At 52.5% G+C, this 13496-nt stretch overlaps 33 non-coding genes and 25 pseudogenes across 33 annotated transcripts; all 58 read left to right on the top strand.

Annotated features, from left to right (window-relative positions):
* The first annotated feature begins 73 nt into the window (after positions 1–73).
* On the top strand, positions 74–192 carry LOC143951323 (5S ribosomal RNA). The gene has a single exon (XR_013266606.1). It is a non-coding gene; the product is annotated as a 5S ribosomal RNA (ribosomal RNA).
* A 109-nt stretch (positions 193–301) lies between these two features.
* LOC143944625 (5S ribosomal RNA) lies at positions 302–420 on the top strand (annotated as a pseudogene).
* Positions 421–529: 109 nt separating this feature from the next.
* On the top strand, positions 530–648 carry LOC143944328 (5S ribosomal RNA; annotated as a pseudogene).
* A 109-nt stretch (positions 649–757) lies between these two features.
* Positions 758–876, top strand: LOC143953674 (5S ribosomal RNA). The gene has a single exon (XR_013268733.1). It is a non-coding gene; the product is annotated as a 5S ribosomal RNA (ribosomal RNA).
* Positions 877–985: 109 nt separating this feature from the next.
* On the top strand, positions 986–1104 carry LOC143946774 (5S ribosomal RNA; annotated as a pseudogene).
* Positions 1105–1213: 109 nt separating this feature from the next.
* On the top strand, positions 1214–1332 carry LOC143951577 (5S ribosomal RNA). Its single transcript, XR_013266836.1, has one exon. It is a non-coding gene; the product is annotated as a 5S ribosomal RNA (ribosomal RNA).
* Positions 1333–1441: 109 nt separating this feature from the next.
* LOC143943890 (5S ribosomal RNA) lies at positions 1442–1560 on the top strand (annotated as a pseudogene).
* Positions 1561–1669: 109 nt separating this feature from the next.
* Positions 1670–1788, top strand: LOC143952872 (5S ribosomal RNA). Its single transcript, XR_013268007.1, has one exon. It is a non-coding gene; the product is annotated as a 5S ribosomal RNA (ribosomal RNA).
* Positions 1789–1897: 109 nt separating this feature from the next.
* Positions 1898–2016, top strand: LOC143953583 (5S ribosomal RNA). Its single transcript, XR_013268651.1, has one exon. It is a non-coding gene; the product is annotated as a 5S ribosomal RNA (ribosomal RNA).
* Positions 2017–2125: 109 nt separating this feature from the next.
* Positions 2126–2244, top strand: LOC143943670 (5S ribosomal RNA; annotated as a pseudogene).
* Positions 2245–2354: 110 nt separating this feature from the next.
* Positions 2355–2473, top strand: LOC143943493 (5S ribosomal RNA; annotated as a pseudogene).
* A 109-nt stretch (positions 2474–2582) lies between these two features.
* LOC143954159 (5S ribosomal RNA) lies at positions 2583–2701 on the top strand. The gene has a single exon (XR_013269175.1). It is a non-coding gene; the product is annotated as a 5S ribosomal RNA (ribosomal RNA).
* Positions 2702–2810: 109 nt separating this feature from the next.
* On the top strand, positions 2811–2929 carry LOC143954467 (5S ribosomal RNA). Its single transcript, XR_013269456.1, has one exon. It is a non-coding gene; the product is annotated as a 5S ribosomal RNA (ribosomal RNA).
* Positions 2930–3038: 109 nt separating this feature from the next.
* Positions 3039–3157, top strand: LOC143946116 (5S ribosomal RNA; annotated as a pseudogene).
* A 109-nt stretch (positions 3158–3266) lies between these two features.
* On the top strand, positions 3267–3385 carry LOC143951816 (5S ribosomal RNA). Its single transcript, XR_013267052.1, has one exon. It is a non-coding gene; the product is annotated as a 5S ribosomal RNA (ribosomal RNA).
* Positions 3386–3494: 109 nt separating this feature from the next.
* On the top strand, positions 3495–3613 carry LOC143954466 (5S ribosomal RNA). Its single transcript, XR_013269455.1, has one exon. It is a non-coding gene; the product is annotated as a 5S ribosomal RNA (ribosomal RNA).
* Positions 3614–3722: 109 nt separating this feature from the next.
* On the top strand, positions 3723–3841 carry LOC143953953 (5S ribosomal RNA). Its single transcript, XR_013268988.1, has one exon. It is a non-coding gene; the product is annotated as a 5S ribosomal RNA (ribosomal RNA).
* A 109-nt stretch (positions 3842–3950) lies between these two features.
* On the top strand, positions 3951–4069 carry LOC143946547 (5S ribosomal RNA; annotated as a pseudogene).
* Positions 4070–4179: 110 nt separating this feature from the next.
* On the top strand, positions 4180–4298 carry LOC143953038 (5S ribosomal RNA). The gene has a single exon (XR_013268157.1). It is a non-coding gene; the product is annotated as a 5S ribosomal RNA (ribosomal RNA).
* A 109-nt stretch (positions 4299–4407) lies between these two features.
* On the top strand, positions 4408–4526 carry LOC143951576 (5S ribosomal RNA). The gene has a single exon (XR_013266835.1). It is a non-coding gene; the product is annotated as a 5S ribosomal RNA (ribosomal RNA).
* Positions 4527–4635: 109 nt separating this feature from the next.
* LOC143943889 (5S ribosomal RNA) lies at positions 4636–4754 on the top strand (annotated as a pseudogene).
* A 109-nt stretch (positions 4755–4863) lies between these two features.
* LOC143954318 (5S ribosomal RNA) lies at positions 4864–4982 on the top strand. The gene has a single exon (XR_013269321.1). It is a non-coding gene; the product is annotated as a 5S ribosomal RNA (ribosomal RNA).
* Positions 4983–5091: 109 nt separating this feature from the next.
* On the top strand, positions 5092–5210 carry LOC143946556 (5S ribosomal RNA; annotated as a pseudogene).
* A 109-nt stretch (positions 5211–5319) lies between these two features.
* LOC143953027 (5S ribosomal RNA) lies at positions 5320–5438 on the top strand. The gene has a single exon (XR_013268147.1). It is a non-coding gene; the product is annotated as a 5S ribosomal RNA (ribosomal RNA).
* A 109-nt stretch (positions 5439–5547) lies between these two features.
* LOC143946169 (5S ribosomal RNA) lies at positions 5548–5666 on the top strand (annotated as a pseudogene).
* Positions 5667–5992: 326 nt separating this feature from the next.
* LOC143953998 (5S ribosomal RNA) lies at positions 5993–6111 on the top strand. The gene has a single exon (XR_013269029.1). It is a non-coding gene; the product is annotated as a 5S ribosomal RNA (ribosomal RNA).
* A 109-nt stretch (positions 6112–6220) lies between these two features.
* LOC143944681 (5S ribosomal RNA) lies at positions 6221–6339 on the top strand. The gene has a single exon (XR_013265049.1). It is a non-coding gene; the product is annotated as a 5S ribosomal RNA (ribosomal RNA).
* Positions 6340–6448: 109 nt separating this feature from the next.
* Positions 6449–6567, top strand: LOC143953037 (5S ribosomal RNA). Its single transcript, XR_013268156.1, has one exon. It is a non-coding gene; the product is annotated as a 5S ribosomal RNA (ribosomal RNA).
* A 109-nt stretch (positions 6568–6676) lies between these two features.
* Positions 6677–6795, top strand: LOC143951575 (5S ribosomal RNA). Its single transcript, XR_013266834.1, has one exon. It is a non-coding gene; the product is annotated as a 5S ribosomal RNA (ribosomal RNA).
* Positions 6796–6904: 109 nt separating this feature from the next.
* On the top strand, positions 6905–7023 carry LOC143943888 (5S ribosomal RNA; annotated as a pseudogene).
* Positions 7024–7132: 109 nt separating this feature from the next.
* Positions 7133–7251, top strand: LOC143952871 (5S ribosomal RNA). Its single transcript, XR_013268006.1, has one exon. It is a non-coding gene; the product is annotated as a 5S ribosomal RNA (ribosomal RNA).
* Positions 7252–7360: 109 nt separating this feature from the next.
* LOC143954582 (5S ribosomal RNA) lies at positions 7361–7479 on the top strand. Its single transcript, XR_013269560.1, has one exon. It is a non-coding gene; the product is annotated as a 5S ribosomal RNA (ribosomal RNA).
* Positions 7480–7588: 109 nt separating this feature from the next.
* Positions 7589–7707, top strand: LOC143943669 (5S ribosomal RNA; annotated as a pseudogene).
* A 110-nt stretch (positions 7708–7817) lies between these two features.
* LOC143943491 (5S ribosomal RNA) lies at positions 7818–7936 on the top strand (annotated as a pseudogene).
* A 109-nt stretch (positions 7937–8045) lies between these two features.
* On the top strand, positions 8046–8164 carry LOC143954158 (5S ribosomal RNA). Its single transcript, XR_013269174.1, has one exon. It is a non-coding gene; the product is annotated as a 5S ribosomal RNA (ribosomal RNA).
* Positions 8165–8273: 109 nt separating this feature from the next.
* Positions 8274–8392, top strand: LOC143945428 (5S ribosomal RNA; annotated as a pseudogene).
* Positions 8393–8501: 109 nt separating this feature from the next.
* On the top strand, positions 8502–8620 carry LOC143946114 (5S ribosomal RNA; annotated as a pseudogene).
* Positions 8621–8729: 109 nt separating this feature from the next.
* Positions 8730–8848, top strand: LOC143951815 (5S ribosomal RNA). Its single transcript, XR_013267051.1, has one exon. It is a non-coding gene; the product is annotated as a 5S ribosomal RNA (ribosomal RNA).
* Positions 8849–8957: 109 nt separating this feature from the next.
* On the top strand, positions 8958–9076 carry LOC143954465 (5S ribosomal RNA). The gene has a single exon (XR_013269454.1). It is a non-coding gene; the product is annotated as a 5S ribosomal RNA (ribosomal RNA).
* A 109-nt stretch (positions 9077–9185) lies between these two features.
* On the top strand, positions 9186–9304 carry LOC143953952 (5S ribosomal RNA). Its single transcript, XR_013268987.1, has one exon. It is a non-coding gene; the product is annotated as a 5S ribosomal RNA (ribosomal RNA).
* A 109-nt stretch (positions 9305–9413) lies between these two features.
* Positions 9414–9532, top strand: LOC143946546 (5S ribosomal RNA; annotated as a pseudogene).
* Positions 9533–9642: 110 nt separating this feature from the next.
* Positions 9643–9761, top strand: LOC143953035 (5S ribosomal RNA). The gene has a single exon (XR_013268154.1). It is a non-coding gene; the product is annotated as a 5S ribosomal RNA (ribosomal RNA).
* Positions 9762–9870: 109 nt separating this feature from the next.
* On the top strand, positions 9871–9989 carry LOC143951573 (5S ribosomal RNA). The gene has a single exon (XR_013266832.1). It is a non-coding gene; the product is annotated as a 5S ribosomal RNA (ribosomal RNA).
* Positions 9990–10098: 109 nt separating this feature from the next.
* On the top strand, positions 10099–10217 carry LOC143943887 (5S ribosomal RNA; annotated as a pseudogene).
* Positions 10218–10326: 109 nt separating this feature from the next.
* On the top strand, positions 10327–10445 carry LOC143954317 (5S ribosomal RNA). Its single transcript, XR_013269320.1, has one exon. It is a non-coding gene; the product is annotated as a 5S ribosomal RNA (ribosomal RNA).
* Positions 10446–10554: 109 nt separating this feature from the next.
* Positions 10555–10673, top strand: LOC143946555 (5S ribosomal RNA; annotated as a pseudogene).
* A 109-nt stretch (positions 10674–10782) lies between these two features.
* LOC143953026 (5S ribosomal RNA) lies at positions 10783–10901 on the top strand. Its single transcript, XR_013268146.1, has one exon. It is a non-coding gene; the product is annotated as a 5S ribosomal RNA (ribosomal RNA).
* A 109-nt stretch (positions 10902–11010) lies between these two features.
* Positions 11011–11129, top strand: LOC143946168 (5S ribosomal RNA; annotated as a pseudogene).
* Positions 11130–11238: 109 nt separating this feature from the next.
* Positions 11239–11357, top strand: LOC143946396 (5S ribosomal RNA). Its single transcript, XR_013265206.1, has one exon. It is a non-coding gene; the product is annotated as a 5S ribosomal RNA (ribosomal RNA).
* Positions 11358–11467: 110 nt separating this feature from the next.
* Positions 11468–11586, top strand: LOC143953662 (5S ribosomal RNA). The gene has a single exon (XR_013268722.1). It is a non-coding gene; the product is annotated as a 5S ribosomal RNA (ribosomal RNA).
* A 109-nt stretch (positions 11587–11695) lies between these two features.
* LOC143946435 (5S ribosomal RNA) lies at positions 11696–11814 on the top strand (annotated as a pseudogene).
* A 109-nt stretch (positions 11815–11923) lies between these two features.
* Positions 11924–12041, top strand: LOC143947662 (5S ribosomal RNA; annotated as a pseudogene).
* A 109-nt stretch (positions 12042–12150) lies between these two features.
* LOC143945582 (5S ribosomal RNA) lies at positions 12151–12269 on the top strand (annotated as a pseudogene).
* A 109-nt stretch (positions 12270–12378) lies between these two features.
* LOC143953967 (5S ribosomal RNA) lies at positions 12379–12497 on the top strand. Its single transcript, XR_013269001.1, has one exon. It is a non-coding gene; the product is annotated as a 5S ribosomal RNA (ribosomal RNA).
* A 109-nt stretch (positions 12498–12606) lies between these two features.
* LOC143945050 (5S ribosomal RNA) lies at positions 12607–12725 on the top strand (annotated as a pseudogene).
* Positions 12726–12834: 109 nt separating this feature from the next.
* On the top strand, positions 12835–12953 carry LOC143950218 (5S ribosomal RNA). The gene has a single exon (XR_013265641.1). It is a non-coding gene; the product is annotated as a 5S ribosomal RNA (ribosomal RNA).
* Positions 12954–13062: 109 nt separating this feature from the next.
* LOC143948557 (5S ribosomal RNA) lies at positions 13063–13181 on the top strand (annotated as a pseudogene).
* Positions 13182–13290: 109 nt separating this feature from the next.
* LOC143951433 (5S ribosomal RNA) lies at positions 13291–13409 on the top strand. The gene has a single exon (XR_013266706.1). It is a non-coding gene; the product is annotated as a 5S ribosomal RNA (ribosomal RNA).
* Positions 13410–13496: the final 87 nt, after the last annotated feature.

Genomic DNA, 13496 nt, shown 5'->3' with positions numbered 1-13496 from the left:
TATTTTTCCTCTTGATTGCCCGAGGTGACCAACTTGGCTTTTGTCAAGAGAGTTGTAAGTAGGGTGCAAGATTGCCTACGGCCACATCACCCTGAATGCGCTCGATCTCTTCTGATCTCGGATGCTAAGCAGGGTCGGGCCTGGTTAGTACCTGGATGGGACACCGCCTGGGAATACCAGGTGCCGTAGGCTTTTTTCCATTATGTTGTTGGCTTTGGCGACCTGCTGTATTTTTCCTCTCGATTGCCCGAGGTGACCACCTTGGCTTTTTTCAAGAGAGTTGTAAGTAGGGTGCAAGATCACCTATGGCCACATCACCCTGAATGCGCTCAATCTCGTCTGATCTTGGATGCTAAGCAGGGTCGGGCCTTGTTAGTACCTGGATGGGAGACCGCCTGGGAATACCAGGTGCCGTAGGCTTTTTTCCATTATGTTGTTGGCTTTGGCGACCTGCTGTATTTTTCCTCTTGGTTGCCCGAGGTGACCACCTTGGCTTTTGTCAAGAGAGTTGTACGTAGGGTGCAAGATCGCATACGGCCACATCACCCTGAATGCGCTCGATCTTTTCTGATCTCGGATGCTAAGCAGGGTCGCGCCTGGTTAGTACCTGGATGGGAGACCGCCTGGGAATACCAGGTGCCGTAGGCTTTTTTCCATTATGTTGTTGGCTTTGGCGACTTGCTGTATTTTTCCTCTCGATTGCCCGAGGTGACCACCTTGGCTTTTGTCAAGAGAGTTGTAAGTAGGGTGCCAGATCGCCTACGGCCACATCACCCTGAATGCGCTCGATCTCGTCTGATCTCGGATGCTAAGCAGGGTCGGGCCTGGTTAGTACCTGGATGGGAGACCGCCTGGGAATACCAGGTGCCGTAGGCTTTTTTCCATTATGTTGTTGGCTTTGGCGACCTGCTGTATTTTTCCTCTCGATTGCCCGAGGTGACCACCTGGGCTTTTGTCAAGAGAGTTGTAAGTAAGATGCAAGATCGCCTACAGCCACATCACCCAGAATGCGCTCAATCTCGTCTGATCTCGGATGCTAAGCAGGGTCGGGCCTGGTTAGTACCTGGATGGGAGACCGCCTGGGAATACCAGGTGCAGTTGGCTTTTTTCCATTATGTTGTTGGCTTTGGCGACCTGCTGTATTTTTCCTCTCGATTGCCCGAGGTGACCACCTTGGCTTTTGTCAAGAGAGTTGTAAGTAGGGTGCAAGCTCGCCTACGGCCACATCACCCTGAATGCGCTCGATCTCATCTGATCTCGGATGCTAAGCAGGGTCGGGCCTGGTTAGTACCTGGATGGGAGACCGCCTGGGACTACCAGGTGCCGTAGGCTTTTTTCCATTATGTTGTTGGCTTTGGCGACCTGCTGTATTTTTCCTCTCGATTGCCCGAGGTGACCACCTTGGCTTTTGTCAAGAGAGTTGTAAGTAGGGTGCAAGTTCGCCTATGGCCACATCACCCTGAATGCGCTCGATCTTGTCTGATCTCGGATTCTAAGCAGGGTCGGGCCTGGTTAGTACCTGGATGGGAGACCGCCTGGGAATACCAGGTGCCGTAGGCTTTTTTCCATTATGTTGTTGGCTTTGGCGACCTGCTGTATTTTTCCTCTCGATTGCCTGAGGTGACCACCTTGGCTTTTGTCAAGAGAGTTGTAAGTAGGGTGCAAGATCGCCTACTGCCACATCACCCTGAATGCGCTCGATCTCGTCTGATCTCGGAAGCTAAGCAGCGTCGGGCCTGGTTAGTACCTGGATGGGAGACCGCCTGGGAATACCAGGTGCCGTAGGCTTTTGTCCATTATGTTGTTGGCTTTGGCGACCTGCTGTATTTTGCCTCTCGATTGCCCAAGGTGACCACCTTGGCTTTTGTCAAGAGAGTTGTAAGTAGGGTGCCAGATCGCCTACGGCTACATCGCCCTGAATGCGCTCGATCTCGTCTGATCTCGGATGCTAAGCAGGGTCGGGCCTGGTTAGTACCTGGATGGGAGACCGCCTGGGAATACCATGTGCTGTAGGCTTTTTTCCATTATGTTGTTGGCTTTGGCGACCTGCTATATTTTTCTTCTCGATTGCCCGAGGTGACCACCTTGGCTTTTGTCAAGAGAGTTGTAAGTAGGGTGCAAGATCGCCTACGGCCACATCACCCTGAATGCGCTCGATCTCGTCTGATCTTGGATGCTAAGCAGGGTCGGGCCTGGTTAGTACCTGGATGGGAGGCCGCCTGGGAATACCAGGTGCCGTAGCCTTTTTTCCATTATGATGTTGGCTTTGGCGACCTGCTGTATTTTTCCTCTCTATTGCCCGAGGTGACCACCTTGGCTTTTGTCAAGAGAGTTGTAAGTAGGGTCCAAAGATCGCCTACGGCCACATCACCCTGAATGCGCTCGATCTCGTCTGATCTCGGATGCTAAGCAGGGTTGGGCCTGGTTAGTATCTGGATGGGAGACCGCCTGGGAATACCAGGTGCAGTTGGCTTTTTTCCATTATGTTGTTGGCTTTGGCGACCTGCTGTATTTTTCCTCTCGATTGCCCGAGGTGACCACCTTGGCTTTTGTCAAGAGAGTTGTAAGTAGGGTGCACGATCGCCTACGGCCACATCACGCTGAATGCGCTCGATCTCGTCTGATCTCGGATGCTAAGCAGGGTCGTGTCTGGTTAGTACCTGGATGGGAGACCGCCTGGGAATACCAGGTGCCGTAGGCTTTTTTCCATTATGTTGTTGGCTTTGGCGACCTGCTGTATTTTTCCTCTCGATTGCCCGAGGTGACCACCTTGGCTTTTGTCAAGAGAGTTGTAAGTAGGGTGCAAGATCGCCTATGGCCACATCACCCTGAATGTGCTCAATCTCGTCTGATCTCGGATGCTAAGCAGGGTCGGGCCTGGTTAGTACCTGGATGGGAGACCGCCTGGGAATACCTGGTGCCGTAGGCTTTTTTCCATTATGTTGTTGGCTTTGGCGACCTGCTGTATTTTTCCTCTCGATTGCCCGAGGTGACCACCTTGGCTTTTGTCAAGAGACTTGTAAGTAGGGGGCAAGATCACCTACGGCCACATCACCCTGAATGCGCTTGATCTCGTCTGATCTCGGATGCTAAGCAGGGTTGGGCCTGGTTAGTATCTGGATGGGAGACCGCCTGGGAATACCAGGTGCAGTTGGCTTTTTTCCATTATGTTGTTGGCTTTGGCGACCTGCTGTATTTTTCCTCTCGATTGCCCGAGGTGACCACCTTGGCTTTTGTCAAGAGAGTTGTAAGTAGGGTGCACGATCGCCTACGGCCACATCACCCTGAATGCGCTCGATCTCGTCTGATCTCGGATGCTAAGCAGGGTCGTGTCTGGTTAGTACCTGGATGGGAGACCGCCTGGGAATACCAGGTGCCGTAGGCTTTTTTCCATTATGTTGTTGGCTTTGGCGACCTGCTGTATTTTTCCTCTCGATTGCCCGAGGTGACCACCTTGGCTTTTGTCAAGAGAGTTGTAAGTAGGGTGCAAGATCGCCTATGGCCACATCACCCTGAATGTGCTCAATCTCGTCTGATCTCGGATGCTAAGCAGGGTCGGGCCTGGTTAGTACCTGGATGGGAGACCGCCTGGGAATACCTGGTGCCGTAGGCTTTTTTCCATTATGTTGTTGGCTTTGTCGACCTGCTGTATTTTTCCTCTCGATTGCCCGAGGTGACCACCTTGGCTTTTGTCAAGAGACTTGTAAGTAGGGGGCAAGATCACCTACGGCCACATCACCCTGAATGCGCTTGATCTCGTCTGATCTCGGAAGCTAAGCAGCGTCGTGCCTGGTTAGTACCTGGATGGGAGACCGCCTGGGAATACCAGGTGCCGTAGGCTTTTTTCCATTATGTTGTTGGCTTTGGCGACCTGCTGTATTTTTCTTCTCGATTGCCCGAGGTGACCACCTTGGCTTTTGTCAAGAGAGTTGTAAGTAGGGTGCAAGATTGCCTACGGCCACATCACCCTGAATGCGCTCGATCTCGTCTGATCTTGGATGCTAAGCAGGGTCGGGCCTGGTTAGTACCTGGACGGTAGGCCGCCTGGGAATACCAGGTGCCGTAGCCTTTTTTCCATTATGATGTTGGCTTTGGCGACCTGCTGTATTTTTCCTCTCTATTGCCCGAGGTGACCACCTTGGCTTTTGTCAAGAGAGTTGTAAGTAGGGTCCAAAGATCGCCTACGGCCACATCACCCTGAATGCGCTCGATCTCGTCTGATCTCGGATGCTAAGCAGGGTTGGGCCTGGTTAGTACCTGGATGGGAGACCGCCTGGGAATACCAGGTGCAGTTGGCTTTTTTCCATTATGTTGTTGGCTTTGGCGACCTGCTGTATTTTTCCTCTCGATTGCCCGAGGTGACCACCTTGGCTTTTGTCAAGAGAGTTGTAAGTAGGGTGCAAGCTCGCCTACGGCCACATCACCCTGAATGCGCTCGATCTCATCTGATCTCGGATGCTAAGCAGGGTCGGGCCTGGTTAGTACCTGGATGGGAGACCGCCTGGGACTACCAGGTGCCGTAGGCTTTTTTCCATTATGTTGTTGGCTTTGGCGACCTGCTGTATTTTTCCTCTCGATTGCCCGAGGTGACCACCTTGGCTTTTGTCAAGAGAGTTGTAAGTAGGGTGCAAGTTCGCCTATGGCCACATCACCCTGAATGCGCTCGATCTTGTCTGATCTCGGATTCTAAGCAGGGTCGGGCCTGGTTAGTACCTGGATGGGAGACCGCCTGGGAATACCAGGTGCCGTAGGCTTTTTTCCATTATGTTGTTGGCTTTGGCGACCTGCTGTATTTTTCCTCTCGATTGCCTGAGGTGACCACCTTGGCTTTTGTCAAGAGAGTTGTAAGTAGGGTGCAAGATCGCCTACTGCCACATCACCCTGAATGCGCTCGATCTCGTCTGATCTCGGATGCTAAGCAGGGTCGGGCCTGGTTAGTACGTGGATGGGAGACCGCCTGGGAATTCCAGGTGCCGTAGGCTTTTTTCCATTATGTTGTTGGCTTTGGCGACCTGCTGTATTTTTCCTCTCGATTGCCCGAGGTGACCACCTTGGCTTTTGTCAAGTGAGTTGTAAGTAGGGTGCAAAATCGCCTACAGCCACATCACCCTGAATGCGCTCCATCTCGTCTGATCTCGGATGCTAAGCAGGGTCGGGCCTGGTTAGTACCTGGATGGGAGACCGCCTGGGAATTCCAAGTGCCGTAGGCTTTTTTCCATTATGTTGTTGGCTTTGGCGACCTGCTGTATTTTTCCTCTCGATTGCCCGAGGTGACCACCTTGGCTTTTGTCAAGAGAGTTGTAAGTAGGGTGCAAGATCGCCTACGGCCACATCACCCTGAATGCGCTCGATCTCGTCTGATCTCAGATGCTAAGCAGGGTCGTGCCTGGTTAGTACCTGGATGGGAGACCGCCTGGGAATACCAGGTGCTGTAGGCTTTTTTCCATTATGTTGTTGGCTTTGGCGACCTGCTGTATTTTTCCTCTCGATTGCCCGAGGTGACCACCTTGGCTTTTGTCAAGAGAGTTGTAAGTAAGGTGCAAGATCGCCTACAGCCACATCACCCTGAATGCGCTCAATCTCGTCTGATCTCGGATGCTAAGCAGGGTCGGGCCTGGTTAGTACCTGGATGGGAGACCGCCTGGGACTACCAGGTGCCGTAGGCTTTTTTCCATTATGTTGTTGGCTTTGGCGACTTGCTGTATTTTTCCTCTCGATTGCCCGAGGTGACCACCTTGGCTTTTGTCAAGAGAGTTGTAAGTAGGGTGCAAGATCGCCTATGGCCACATCACCCTGAATGCGCTCGATCTTGTCTGATCTCGGATGCTAAGCAGGGTCGGGCCTGGATGGGAGACCTCCTGGGAATACCAGGTGCCGTAGGCTTTTTTCCATTATGTTGTTGGCTTTGGCGACCTGCTGTATTTTTCCTCTCGATTGCCCGAGGTGACCACCTTGGCTTTTGTCAAGAGAGTTGTAAGTAGGGTGCAAGATCGCCTAAGGCCACATCACCCTGAATGCGCTCGATCTCGTCTGATCTCGGATGCTAAGCAGGGTCGTGCCTGGTTAGTACCTGGATGGGAGACCGTCTGGGAATACCAGGTGCCGTAGGCTTTTTTCCATTATGTTGTTGGCTTTGGCGACCAGCTGTATTTTTCCTCTCGATTGCCCGAGGTGACCACCTTGGCTTTTGTCAAGAGAGTTGTAAGTAGGGTGCAAGATCGCCTACGGCCACATCACCCTGAATGCGCTCGATCTCGTCTGATCTCGGATGCTAAGCAGGGTCGGGCCTGGTTAGTACCTGGGTGGGAGACCGCCTGGGAATTCCAGGTGCCGTAGGCTTTTTTCCATTATGTTGTTGGCTTTGGCGACCTGCTGTATTTTTCCTCTCGATTGCCCGAGGTGACCACCTTGGCTTTTGTCAAGAGAGTTGTAAGTAGGGTGCAAGATCGCCTACGGCCACATCACCCTGAATGCGCTCGATCTCGTCTGATCTCGGATGCTAAGCAGGGTTGGGCCTGGTTAGTACCTGGATGGGAGACCGCCTGGGAATACCAGGTGCAGTTGGCTTTTTTCCATTATGTTGTTGGCTTTGGCGACCTGCTGTATTTTTCCTCTCGATTGCCCGAGGTGACCACCTTGGCTTTTGTCAAGAGAGTTGTAAGTAGGGTGCAAGCTCGCCTACGGCCACATCACCCTGAATGCGCTCGATCTCATCTGATCTCGGATGCTAAGCAGGGTCGGGCCTGGTTAGTACCTGGATGGGAGACCGCCTGGGACTACCAGGTGCCGTAGGCTTTTTTCCATTATGTTGTTGGCTTTGGCGACCTGCTGTATTTTTCCTCTCGATTGCCCGAGGTGACCACCTTGGCTTTTGTCAAGAGAGTTGTAAGTAGGGTGCAAGTTCGCCTATGGCCACATCACCCTGAATGCGCTCGATCTTGTCTGATCTCGGATTCTAAGCAGGGTCGGGCCTGGTTAGTACCTGGATGGGAGACCGCCTGGGAATACCAGGTGCCGTAGGCTTTTTTCCATTATGTTGTTGGCTTTGGCGACCTGCTGTATTTTTCCTCTCGATTGCCTGAGGTGACCACCTTGGCTTTTGTCAAGAGAGTTGTAAGTAGGGTGCAAGATCGCCTACTGCCACATCACCCTGAATGCGCTCGATCTCGTCTGATCTCGGAAGCTAAGCAGCGTCGGGCCTGGTTAGTACCTGGATGGGAGACCGCCTGGGAATACCAGGTGCCGTAGGCTTTTGTCCATTATGTTGTTGGCTTTGGCGACCTGCTGTATTTTGCCTCTCGATTGCCCAAGGTGACCACCTTGGCTTTTGTCAAGAGAGTTGTAAGTAGGGTGCCAGATCGCCTATGGCTACATCGCCCTGAATGCGCTCGATCTCGTCTGATCTCGGATGCTAAGCAGGGTCGGGCCTGGTTAGTACCTGGATGGGAGACCGCCTGGGAATACCATGTGCTGTAGGCTTTTTTCCATTATGTTGTTGGCTTTGGCGACCTGCTGTATTTTTCTTCTCGATTGCCCGAGGTGACCACCTTGGCTTTTGTCAAGAGAGTTGTAAGTAGGGTGCAAGATCGCCTACGGCCACATCACCCTGAATGCGCTCGATCTCGTCTGATCTTGGATGCTAAGCAGGGTCGGGCCTGGTTAGTACCTGGATGGGAGGCCGCCTGGGAATACCAGGTGCCGTAGCCTTTTTTCCATTATGATGTTGGCTTTGGCGACCTGCTGTATTTTTCCTCTCTATTGCCCGAGGTGACCACCTTGGCTTTTGTCAAGAGAGTTGTAAGTAGGGTCCAAAGATCGCCTACGGCCACATCACCCTGAATGCGCTCGATCTCGTCTGATCTCGGATGCTAAGCAGGGTTGGGCCTGGTTAGTATCTGGATGGGAGACCGCCTGGGAATACCAGGTGCAGTTGGCTTTTTTCCATTATGTTGTTGGCTTTGGCGACCTGCTGTATTTTTCCTCTCGATTGCCCGAGGTGACCACCTTGGCTTTTGTCAAGAGAGTTGTAAGTAGGGTGCACGATCGCCTACGGCCACATCACGCTGAATGCGCTCGATCTCGTCTGATCTCGGATGCTAAGCAGGGTCGTGTCTGGTTAGTACCTGGATGGGAGACCGCCTGGGAATACCAGGTGCCGTAGGCTTTTTTCCATTATGTTGTTGGCTTTGGCGACCTGCTGTATTTTTCCTCTCGATTGCCCGAGGTGACCACCTTGGCTTTTGTCAAGAGAGTTGTAAGTAGGGTGCAAGATCGCCTATGGCCACATCACCCTGAATGTGCTCAATCTGGTCTGATCTCGGATGCTAAGCAGGGTCGGGCCTGGTTAGTACCTGGATGGGAGACCGCCTGGGAATACCTGGTGCCGTAGGCTTTTTTCCATTATGTTGTTGGCTTTGGCGACCTGCTGTATTTTTCCTCTCGATTGCCCGAGGTGACCACCTTGGCTTTTGTCAAGAGACTTGTAAGTAGGGGGCAAGATCACCTACGGCCACATCACCCTGAATGCGCTTGATCTCGTCTGATCTCGGATGCTAAGCAGGGTTGGGCCTGGTTAGTATCTGGATGGGAGACCGCCTGGGAATACCAGGTGCAGTTGGCTTTTTTCCATTATGTTGTTGGCTTTGGCGACCTGCTGTATTTTTCCTCTCGATTGCCCGAGGTGACCACCTTGGCTTTTGTCAAGAGAGTTGTAAGTAGGGTGCACGATCGCCTACGGCCACATCACCCTGAATGCGCTCGATCTCGTCTGATCTCGGATGCTAAGCAGGGTCGTGTCTGGTTAGTACCTGGATGGGAGACCGCCTGGGAATACCAGGTGCCGTAGGCTTTTTTCCATTATGTTGTTGGCTTTGGCGACCTGCTGTATTTTTCCTCTCGATTGCCCGAGGTGACCACCTTGGCTTTTGTCAAGAGAGTTGTAAGTAGGGTGCAAGATCGCCTATGGCCACATCACCCTGAATGTGCTCAATCTCGTCTGATCTCGGATGCTAAGCAGGGTCGGGCCTGGTTAGTACCTGGATGGGAGACCGCCTGGGAATACCTGGTGCCGTAGGCTTTTTTCCATTATGTTGTTGGCTTTGGCGACCTGCTGTATTTTTCCTCTCGATTGCCCGAGGTGACCACCTTGGCTTTTGTCAAGAGACTTGTAAGTAGGGGGCAAGATCACCTACGGCCACATCACCCTGAATGCGCTTGATCTCGTCTGATCTCGGAAGCTAAGCAGCGTCGTGCCTGGTTAGTACCTGGATGGGAGACCGCCTGGGAATACCAGGTGCCGTAGGCTTTTTTCCATTATGTTGTTGGCTTTGGCGACCTGCTGTATTTTTCTTCTCGATTGCCCGAGGTGACCACCTTGGCTTTTGTCAAGAGAGTTGTAAGTAGGGTGCAAGATTGCCTACGGCCACATCACCCTGAATGCGCTCGATCTCGTCTGATCTTGGATGCTAAGCAGGGTCGGGCCTGGTTAGTACCTGGACGGTAGGCCGCCTGGGAATACCAGGTGCCGTAGCCTTTTTTCCATTATGATGTTGGCTTTGGCGACCTGCTGTATTTTTCCTCTCTATTGCCCGAGGTGACCACCTTGGCTTTTGTCAAGAGAGTTGTAAGTAGGGTCCAAAGATCGCCTACGGCCACATCACCCTGAATGCGCTCGATCTCGTCTGATCTCGGATGCTAAGCAGGGTTGGGCCTGGTTAGTACCTGGATGGGAGACCGCCTGGGAATACCAGGTGCAGTTGGCTTTTTTCCATTATGTTGTTGGCTTTGGCGACCTGCTGTATTTTTCCTCTCGATTGCCCGAGGTGACCACCTTGGCTTTTGTCAAGAGAGTTGTAAGTAGGGTGCAAGCTCGCCTACGGCCACATCACCCTGAATGCGCTCGATCTCATCTGATCTCGGATGCTAAGCAGGGTCGGGCCTGGTTAGTACCTGGATGGGAGACCGCCTGGGACTACCAGGTGCCGTAGGCTTTTTTCCATTATGTTGTTGGCTTTGGCGACCTGCTGTATTTTTCCTCTCGATTGCCCGAGGTGACCACCTTGGCTTTTGTCAAGAGAGTTGTAAGTAGGGTGCAAGTTCGCCTATGGCCACATCACCCTGAATGCGCTCGATCTTGTCTGATCTCGGATTCTAAGCAGGGTCGGGCCTGGTTAGTACCTGGATGGGAGACCGCCTGGGAATACCAGGTGCCGTAGGCTTTTTTCCATTATGTTGTTGGCTTTGGCGACCTGCTGTATTTTTCCTCTCGATTGCCTGAGGTGACCACCTTGGCTTTTGTCAAGAGAGTTGTAAGTAGGGTGCAAGATCGCCTACTGCCACATCACCCTGAATGCGCTCGATCTCGTCTGATCTCGGATGCTAAGCAGGGTCGGGCCTGGTTAGTACGTGGATGGGAGACCGCCTGGGAATTCCAGGTGCCGTAGGCTTTTTTCCATTATGTTGTTGGCTTTGGCGACCTGCTGTATTTTTCCTCTCGATTGCCCGAGGTGACCACCTTGGCTTTTGTCAAGTGAGTTGTAAGTAGGGTGCAAAATCGCCTACAGCCACATCACCCTGAATGCGCTCCATCTCGTCTGATCTCGGATGCTAAGCAGGGTCGGGCCTGGTTAGTACCTGGATGGGAGACCGCCTGGGAATTCCAAGTGCCGTAGGCTTTTTTCCATTATGTTGTTGGCTTTGGCGACCTGCTGTATTTTTCCTCTCGATTGCCCGAGGTGACCACCTTGGCTTTTGTCAAGAGAGTTGTAAGTAGGGTGCAAGATCGCCTACGGCCACATCACCCTGAATGCGCTCGATCTCGTCTGATCTCAGATGCTAAGCAGGGTCGTGCCTGGTTAGTACCTGGATGGGAGACCGCCTGGGAATACCAGGTGCTGTAGGCTTTTTTCCATTATGTTGTTGGCTTTGGCGACCTGCTGTATTTTTCCTCTCGATTGCCCGAGGTGACCACCTTGGCTTTTGTCAAGAGAGTTGTAAGTAAGGTGCAAGATCGCCTACAGCCACATCACCCTGAATGCGCTCAATCTCGTCTGATCTCGGATGCTAAGCAGGGTCGGGCCTGGTTAGTACCTGGATGGGAGACCGCCTGGGACTACCAGGTGCCGTAGGCTTTTTTCCATTATGTTGTTGGCTTTGGCGACTTGCTGTATTTTTCCTCTCGATTGCCCGAGGTGACCACCTTGGCTTTTGTCAAGAGAGTTGTAAGTAGGGTGCAAGATCGCCTATGGCCACATCACCCTGAATGCGCTCGATCTCGTCTGATCTCGGATGCTAAGCAGGGTCGGGCCTGGTTAGTACCTGGATGGGAGACCGCCTGGGAATACCAGGTGCCGTAGGCTTTTTTCCATTATGTTGTTGGCTTTGGCGACCTGCTGTATTTTTCCTCTCTATTGCCCGAGGTGACCACCTTGGCTTTTGTCAAGAGAGTTGTAAGTACGGTCCAAAGATTGCCTACGGCCACATCACCCTGAATGCGCTCGATCTCGTCTGATCTCGGATGCTAAGCAGGGTCGGGCCTGGTTAGTACCTGGATGGGAGACCGCCTGGGAATACCAGGTGCCGTAGGCTTTTTTCCATTATGTTGTTGGCTTTGGCGACCTGCTGTATTTTTCCTCTCGATTGCCCGAGGTGACCACCTTGGCTTTTGTCAAGAGAGTTGTAAGTAAGGTGCAAGATCGCCTACAGCCACATCACCCTGAATGCGCTCAATCTCGTCTGATCTAGGATGCTAAGCAGGGTCGGGCCTGGTTAGTACCTGGATGGGAGACCGCCTGGGAATACCATGTGCCGTAGGCTTTTTTCCATTATGTTGTTGGCTTTGGTGACCTGCTGTATTTTTCCTCTTGATTGCCCGAGGTGACCACCTTGGCTTTTGTCAAGAGATTTGTAAGTAGGGTGCAAGATTGCCTACGGCCACATCACCCCGAATGCGCTCGATCTCGTCTGATCTCGGATGCTAAGCAGGGTCGTGCCTGGTTAGTACCTGGATGGAGACCGCCTGGGAATACGAGGTGCCGTTGGCTTTTTTCCATTATGTTGTTGGCTTTGGCGACCTGCTGTATTTTTCCTCTCGATTGCCCGAGGTGACCACCTTGGCTTTTGTCAAGAGAGTTGTAAGTAGGGTGCAAGATCGCCTACGGCCACATCACCTTGAATGTGCTCGATCTCGTCTGATCTCGGATGCTAAGCAGGGTCGGGCCTGGTTAGTACCTGGATGGGAGACCGCCTGGGGCTACCAGGTGCCGTAGGCTTTTTTCCATTATGTTGTTGGCTTTGGCGACCTGCTGTATTTTTCCTCTCGATTGCCCGAGGTGACCACCTTGGCTTTTGTCAAGAGAGTTGTAAGTAGGGTGCAAGATTGCCTACGGCCACATCACCCTGAATGCGCTTGATCTCGTCTGATCTCGGATGCTAAGCAGGGTCGGGCCTGGTTAGTACCTGGATGGGAGACCGCCTGGGACTACCAGGTGCCGTAGGCTTTTTTCCATTATGTTGTTGGCTTTGGCGACCTGCTGTATTTTTCCTCTCGATTGCCCGAGGTGACCACCTTGGCTTTTGTCAAGAGAGTTGTAAGTAGGGTGCAAGATCGCCTATGGCCACATCACCCTGAAAGCGCTACATCTCGTCTGATCTCGGATGCTAAGCAGGGTCGGGCCTGGTTAGTACCTGGATGGGAGACCGCTTGGGAATACCAGGTGCCGTAGGCTTTTTTCCATTATGTTGTTGGCTTTGGCGACCTGCTGTATTTTTCCTCTCGATTGCCCGAGGTGACCACCTTGGCTTTTGTCAAGAGAGTTGTAAGTAGGGTGCAAGATCGCCTACGGCCACATCACCCTGAATGCGCTTGATCTCGTCTGAACTCAAATGCTAAGCAGGGTCGGGCCTGGTTAGTACCTGGATGGGAGACCGCCTGGGAATACTGGGTGCCGTAGGCTTTTTTCCATTATGTTGTTGGCTTTGGCGACCTGCTGTATTTTTCCTCTCGATTGCCCGAGGTGACCACCTTGGCTTTTGTCAAGAGAGTTGTAAGTAGGGTGCAAGATCGCCTATGGCAACATCACACTGAATGCGCTCAATCTCGTCTGATCTCGGATGCTATGCAGGGTCGGGCCTTGTTAGTACCTGGATGGGAGACCGCCTGGGAATACCAGGTGCCGTAGGCTTTTTTCCATTATGTTGTTGGCTTTGGCGACCTGCTGTATTTTTCCTCTCGATTGCCCGAGGTGACCACCTTGGCTTTTGTCAAGAGAGTTGTAAGTAGGGTGCAAGATCGCCTACGGCCACATCACCCTGAGTGCGCTTGATCTCGTCTGATCTCGGATGCTAAGCAGGGTCGGGCCTGGTTAGTACCTGGATGGGAGACCACCTGGGAATACCAGGTGCCGTAGGCTTTTTTCCATTATGTTGTTGGCTTTGGCGACCTGCTGTATTTTTCCTCTCGCTTTTGCCCGAGGTGACCACCTTGGCTTTTGTCAAGA

Source organism: Lithobates pipiens, unplaced genomic scaffold (genome assembly GCF_037356315.1).
Source record: "Lithobates pipiens isolate NorthernLeopardFrog02 unplaced genomic scaffold, aLitPip1_a1.2 Scaffold_30, whole genome shotgun sequence".
Classification (NCBI taxonomy): Eukaryota; Metazoa; Chordata; class Amphibia; order Anura; family Ranidae; genus Lithobates; species Lithobates pipiens.
Note: the sequence above shows the minus strand (reverse complement) of the source record. Positions and strands in the feature narration are given on the sequence as shown.